General features: G+C 50.5%; 1 pseudogene; it reads right to left on the reverse strand.

Moving 5' to 3' along the window:
- Nucleotides 1-3,137: 3,137 nt before the first annotated feature.
- LOC100973984 (actin, cytoplasmic 1-like) lies at nucleotides 3,138-6,940 on the reverse strand (annotated as a pseudogene).
- Between the last annotated feature and the right edge of the window lie 535 nt (nucleotides 6,941-7,475).

Here is a 7,475-nt window from a genome sequence, read left to right on the forward strand (position 1 = left end):
AAGGTTTTCAAGTTTAGGTTCTGACTCTCTCAGGAACAGGGAAAGCCAGACTTTGCTTGGTTGAATCTGAATCTAACTGAGATTTACAGTGAAAGAACTCAGAGAGACGAGTTTTTGTAGATTAGGTACAAAGGAAAATGCTTCCAGCAGGTAGACAACATGTTCCTTTTTTTTTTTTTTTTTTGATGGAATCTCACTCTGTCACCAGGCTGGAGTGCAGTAGTGCGATCTCGGTTCACTGCAACCTCCATCTCCTGGGTTCAAGCGATTCTCCTGTCTCAGCCTCCCAAGTAGCTGGGATTACAGGCGCACACCACCATGCCCGGCTAATTTTGTATTTTTAGCAGAGATGGGTTTTCTCCATGTTGGGCAGGCTGGTCACCTCAGGCGATCCACCTGCCTCAGCCTTCCAAAGTGCTGGGATTACAGGCGTGAGCCACTGCACCTGGCTGACATGTTTCTGAGAAGCGGGAGAGAGATTAATCTATCACTTCCCTTGGTGTTCAGGGAGGATTTTAATCTGCCAGCGACCGGCTCCAGGCTAACATGTTGCCTGCTCAGGCCCTAAATTCACCTCCTGACATATCCTGCATAGATCATCCTCCAACATGCAATCTAAGACACCATCGAGCTTAACAAAAGATGAGTTTGAGCACAAGGAAGTTACATCCCTGCCCTTGGGCGGTAGATATGAATCAGTTTGAAATCCTTAGAACCACAGCAAGAGTTCAAGGGCTCTGTTCCTGGCAGTGACTTGACTGGGCTTGAGAATCTGAGCCCAACTTAGCCACACTGGAAGATGTAAGCAAACCTAACACGTGTCACCCAGATCCTATCAGCTTTCAGTGTCACTCAGGAGGGACACTGTCACCCAGATCCTATCAGCCTTCAGCGCCACTCAGGAGGGACAGTGTCACACAGATCCTATCAACTTTCAGTGTCACTCAGGAGGGACACTGTCACCCAGATCCTATCAGCCTTCAGCGCCACTCAGGAGGGACACTGTCACCCAGATCCTATCAGCCTTCAGCGCCACTCAGGAGGGACACTGTCACCCAGATCCTATCAGCCTTCAGTGTCACTCAGGAGGGACACTGTCACCCAGATCCTATCAGCTTTCAGCGTCACTCAGGAGGGACACTGTCACCCAGATCCTATCAGTCTTCAGCGCCACTCAGGAGGGACAGTGTCACCCAGATCCTATCAGTTTTCAGTGTCACTCAGGAGGGACAGTGTCACCCAGATCCTATCAGCCTTCAGTGCCATTCAGGAGGGACACTGTCACCCAGATCCTATCAGCTTTCAGTGTCACTCAGGAGGGACACTGTCACCCAGATCCTATCAGCTTTCAGTGTCACTCAGGAGGGACACTGTCACCCAGATCCTATCAGCCTTCAGTGTCACTCAGGAGGGACACTGTCACCCAGATCCTATCAGCTTTCAGCGTCACTCAGGAGGGACACTGTCACCCAGATCCTATCAGTCTTCAGCGCCACTCAGGAGGGACAGTGTCACCCAGATCCTATCAGCTTTCAGTGTCACTCAGGAGGGACACTGTCACCCAGATCCTATCAGCCTTCAGTGCCATTGAGGAGGGACACTGTCACCCAGATCCTATCAGCTTTCAGTGTCACTCAGGAGGGACACTCTCACCCAGATCCTATCAGCCTTCAGCGCCACTCAGGTGGGACACTGGGCCTGCTCGAACACACAGAGGAAGGGCGTCAAGCTCAACCTGTCCTGCAACGTGCTAGCGATGAGAATGTCCACCAGGTTTCATGGAGGCAGGGAAGGGAACCGCGGAAGCAATTGCTGCCAGTAGGAGGAGTGGACATGCTCTAGATCTGTTTTCAGACGAGAGCTCACTGGATTTGTTGGTGATGAGGCCTGGGGTGTGTGGGAAGGAACAGAGTCAGAGCCTATGACCGGAGTGTCTGAAGAATGGAGCTTCCATTTGCTAAGTCGGGGGGAATCCTGAGAAACAAGCAGGTCGGGTGGTGGAGAGCATGTTGGAGTTTTTGTTTCGTTTTTCTTTGTTTTTTCTTTTTGAGATGGTGTCTCACTCTGTTGCCTAGGCTGGTGTGCAGCAGCACGATCTCGACTCACTGCAACCTCTGCCTACCGGGTTCAAGGGATTCTCCTGCCTCAGCCACCTGGGTAGCTGAGATTACAAGTGCCCGCCACCACGCCCGGCTGATTTTTTGTATTTTTAGTAGAGACAGGTTTCACCATGTTGGCCAGGCTGGTCTGGAACTCCTGACCTCCGGTGATCTTGCCCGCCTTGGCCTCAAAAGTGCTGGGATTACAGGAGTGAGCCTCTGTGCCCAGCCGAGACAGACTGTTAAGGAAAAAAAAAAAAGTGTGGCACAGAATAATTGTATATTATGAGCTGAGTGCGATGGCTCATGCCTGTAATGCCAACACTTTGGGAGGATCACTTGAGGTCAGGAGTTCAAGACCAGCCTGGACAACAAGGCGAAACCCCGTCTCTACTAACAACACAAAAAATTCGCCAGGCATGGTGGCAAGTGCCTGGAATCTCAGCTACTCGGGAAGCTGAGGCAGGAGAATTGCTTGAGCCCGGGAGGCGGAGGTTGCAGTGAGCCAAGATCACACCACTGCACTCCAGCCTGGGTGACAGAAACTCTGTCTCAAAATAATAATAATAATAATAATAATAATAATAATTGTATATTATGATACAATATGCATAGAAAAGAATTTGAATAATGTATTTTAATTTTTCTTTTATGTAAAGGATATCTCAGGATGCACACAAATGAACGTGGGACACAGGCCTCTCCACGGGGGTGAAGGAGTTCCTACTGACAACCCTTCTCAGTTTAGGGTCATGTGAACAGACTTACTTGTCAAAAGCAATACATTTAATTTTAAACATGTTTAAAGAAAATCCGTTCATAGATCAAAGAAGAAAAAACATATGATCATCTCATGGGCAACAGAAATTCTCCAGATAAATTCAGTATCTATTCATTATTTTTAAAAATGAGTGTAATAGCCAACTAGACATTGCAGGGAACTTCCCCAACCTGGTAACAGCTACCAAAAATCTATGGCAAACGTTACACTTAATGGTGAAATATTAAAAGTATCCTTTCAAATCAAGAATATAACAGGAAGCCAGGTGCGGCGGCTCATGCCTGTAATTTCAGCACTTTGGGAGGCCAAGGCGAGCGGATCATGAGGTCAGGAGTTCGAGACCAGCCTGGCCAATATGGTGAAACCCTGTCCCTACTAAAAATACAAAAATGAGCTGGGCATGGTGGTGCACATCTGTAGTCCCAGCTACTCAGGAGGCTGAGGCAGGAGAATCGCTTGAACCCAGGAGGCAGAGGTCTTGGTGAGCCGAGATCGCACCATTGCACCCTCCAGCCTGGGCAACAAGAGCGTAACTCTGTCTCAAAAAAAAAAAAAAACAAAAAAAACACAAGAACCTGTGTCCCTGTCAGAAGCAGTCACTGTGTCACAGAATAGCTGCCTTTTGTGTTGGTTCAAGGCACACACCACCCCCAGCTGCTATCTTCATTCCTACTTGTTCACTTTTTTTTTTCTTATACTTTAAGTTTTAGGGTACATGTGCACAACGTGCAGGTTTGTTACATATGTATCCATGTGCCATGTTGGTGTGCTGCACCCATTAACTCGTCATTTAACATTAGGTATGTCTCCTAATGCTATCCCTCCCCCTCCCCCCAACCCGCAACAGGCCCCGGTGTGTGATGTTCCCCTTCCTGTGTCCATGTGTTCTCATTGTTCAATTCCGACCTGTGAGTGAGAACATGCGACTTGTTCACTTTTGATTGTTTTCCACACTGGAATGGAAGCTCCCTGAATGTTCACGGAATTCCCAGAGTCTCTGAGAGCTTGGCTGGAAGACGTTCGTGGTAACATCATCTTGAATAAGACATCGCCCCAAATTTCCTCAAGTATGTGACCTTACTTTTAACATAGTTTCTAATGTTACGTCATTCTTATGATATCAATATATCTCCTGATATCAGTCTAAGTTGGTCAGAAAACTATGCTGCCTGTCTCAGGATGTGATTAGCTAATATTTTATTTAGGATTTCTGCCTTCAAAATAAGACCGGTCTGTGACCTCCCTTTCTTACGCTGTCCTTACCTAATTTCTGTACTGAAGTTATGCTAGCCTCCTAAATGAATGGAAAAAAAAAACAACAGCCTATTTTTATGCCGACTTGAAGAGTTGTATAAGGTTGGACCTTCTGTTCTTTGACTTTTTCCTCCTTATGGTCACACTCTGGCTTCATTTATTCAAGGTGGTATTTATACTTAGGTTTTCTTTTTCTTCTTTGGTTGGTTTGTGTGTTATCTTTTTCCATGAATTTATTCATTTCAGCTACAATTTCAAATTGTTTGGCGTATAGTTGCTCATGGCCTCCTCTTAGGACTTTTTAAAACTTTGGCGGCCTTTGGACTTGCAGCTCCTTTACACTCTTCTCTCTCTCTCTCACCCTCTCTCTCCCATGCCTCCCTCCTTGATCAGTCTTGATTTGTCTTAACAGTTTGTCTTTATTAACCTCTTCACAGAACTAATTTGTGAATCATGGAAGCACTTCTAAAAGGTCTTTGTTTAGAATTTCATTAATTTTTATTGTATTTTTAAAAAATGATTTCCTTTAATTCCACGGGGGCCCGTGGGTTATTCTCTTTTTTCTTTCTCTTTTCTTTTTTTTTAAGGTGTGCACTTTTATTCAACTGGTCTAAGTCAGTGTATGGGTAAGCCCTGGCTACCTCCACCCACTCCCAGGGAGACCAAAAGCCTTCCTACATCTCAAGTTGGGGGACAAGAAAGGGGGGCCACAAAGGCTGATCATTCAAAATAAAACAAAATAAAAAAGTATTAAGGTGAAGATTTAAAAAATGTTGCAGGCCAGGCACAGTGGCTCATGCCTGTAATCCCAGCGCTTTGGGGGGCCGAGACGGTTGGATCACGAGGTCAGGAGATCGAGACCATCCTGGCTAATATGGTGAAAGCCCATCTCTACTAAAAATACAAAAAATTGGCCGGGCTTGGTGGCAGACAGACCCCTGTAGTCCCAGCTACTTGGGAGGCTGAGGCAGGAGAATGGCGTGAACCCGGGAGGCGGAGCTTGCAGTGAGCCTAGATGGCGCCACTGCACTCCAGCCTGGGCGACAGAACGAGACTCCGTCTCAAAATAAATAAATAAAATTTAAAAAAATTGCAATACATAATTTACACAAAAGCAATACTATCACCTCCCCTAATGTAAATATATGGACGTCTTCCAGCCAAGCACTTGGAGTAAATATAAAAATAGGCTGTTTTTTTCCCCCCATTCATTTTAGGAGGCTAGCATAACTTCAGTACCAAAATTAGATAATGGGCTCAGGAGAGGACAGGCCCATTCTCCTTAGAGAGAAGTGGGGTGGCTTTTAGGAGGGCAAGGGACTTCCTGTGACATTGCATCTCACGACATTTGGAATGACTATTTAAAAAAAAGATCAATGTATAATCAAAGTCCTCGGCCACATTGTGAACTTTGGGGGATGCTCCCTCCAACCGACTGCTGTCACCTTCACCGTTCCAGTTTTTAATTCCTGAGTCAAGCCAAAAAAAAAAAAAAAATCAAAAACAAACAAAAAACAAAAAAAGCCACGCCCATCTTATCTTGTTTTCTGCACAAGGTTTTGTCAAGAAAGAGTGTACCACAGCTAAGTCCAGTCCGCCTAGAAGCATTTGCGGTGGACGATGGAGGGGCCAGGCTCGTCATGCGCCTGCTTGCTGATCCACATCTGCTGGAAGGTGGACGGCGAGGCCAGCATGGAGCCGCTGATCCACGCAGAGTATTTGCGCTCGGGAGGAGCAATGACGTTGATCTTCATCGTGCTGGGCGCCAGGGCGGTGATCTCTTTCTGCACCCTGTCGGTGATGCCGGGGTGCATGCTGGTCCCTCCAGACAGCACTGTGTTGGCGTACTGGTCTTTGCGGATGTCCATGTCACACTTCATGATGGAGTTGAAGGTAGTTTCGTGGATGCCACAGGATTTCATGCCTGAGGGGGAAATGAGGGCCAGGCTCAGCTTCCACAGCATGGCCCCGAGCGTGACCTTCCTGTGGGCAGGGCCAGGAGGCAGTCTCCACTCACCCCGGAAGGAAGGCGGGAAGGGCTCCTCGGGGCAGCGGAACCGTTCGTTGCCAGTGGGGATGACCTGGCTGTCAGGCAGCTCGTAGCTCTTCTCCAGGGAGGAGCTGGTGGTCGCCGTGGCCACCTCCTGCTTGAAGTCCAGGGCAACATAGCACAGCTTCTCCTTAATGTCACACGTGACCGCCCGCTCGGCCGTGGTGGTGAAGCCGTAGCCACGCTCGGTGAGATCTTTGTGAGGTAGTGAGTCTGGTCCCGGCCAGCCGGGTCCAGACACAGGATGGCATGGGGGAGGCTGTAGCCCTCATAGATGGACACTGTGCGGGTGACCCTGTCGCTGGAGTTCATCATGATGCCAGTGGTATGGCCAGGAGAGTACTTGGACAGCACGGCCTGGATGGCCACGTACATGGCCGAGGTGTTGAAGGTCTCAAACGTGATCTGGGTCATCTTCCTTCTATTGGCTTTGGGGCTCGGGGGGCCTCGGTCAGCAGCACCGGGTGCTCCCGCAGCTCGTTGTAGAAGGTGTGGTGCCAGATCTTCTCCATTGTCATCCCAGCTGCCAATGATGCCATGCTTGATGGGGTACTTCAGGGTCAGGATGCCTCTGTCGCTCTGGGCCTCGCCACCCACATAGGAGTCCTTCTGACCCATGCCCACCGTCATGCCCTGGTGTCTGGGGCACCCCACGATGGAGGGGAAGACGGCCCAGGGGGCATCGTCGTCCGCGAAGCTGGCCTTGCACATGCCAGAGGTGTTGTCTATGACAAGCAAGGCGATATTATCATCCATGGTGAGCTGGGTGGGTGTGGACAGACGGCAGGTGTGGAGGGCGGCGGGTGTGGACGGGCGGCGGGTGTGGACGGGCGGCGGGTGTGGAGGGCGGCGGGTGTGGAGGGCGGCGGGTGTGGACAGGCGGCGGGTGTGGAGGGCGGCGGGTGTGGACGGGCGGCGGGTGTGGAGGGCGGCGGGTGTGGACGGGCGGCGGGTGTGGACGGGCGGCGGGTGTGGAGGGCGGCGGGTGTGGACGGGCGGCGGGTGTGGAGGGCGGCGGGTGTGGACGGGCGGCGGGTGTGGAGGGCGGCGGGTGTGGAGGGTGGCGGGTGTGGACGGGCGGCGGGTGTGGAGGGCGGCGGGTGTGGAGGGCGGCGGGTGTGGACGGGCGGCGGGTGTGGACGGGCGGCGGGTGTGGACGGGCGGCGGGTGTGGAGGGCGGCGGGTGTGGACGGGTGGCGGGTGTGGAGGGTGGCGGAATGGGCCAGGGCAAGGCTCTGTGCTTGCAGGGCGGACTTGGTCTGGGCCTTTCCTCCTTTTTCTAACTTCATAA

This window comes from Pan paniscus, chromosome 9, assembly GCF_029289425.2.
Source record: "Pan paniscus chromosome 9, NHGRI_mPanPan1-v2.0_pri, whole genome shotgun sequence".
NCBI classification, from domain to species: Eukaryota; Metazoa; Chordata; class Mammalia; order Primates; family Hominidae; genus Pan; species Pan paniscus.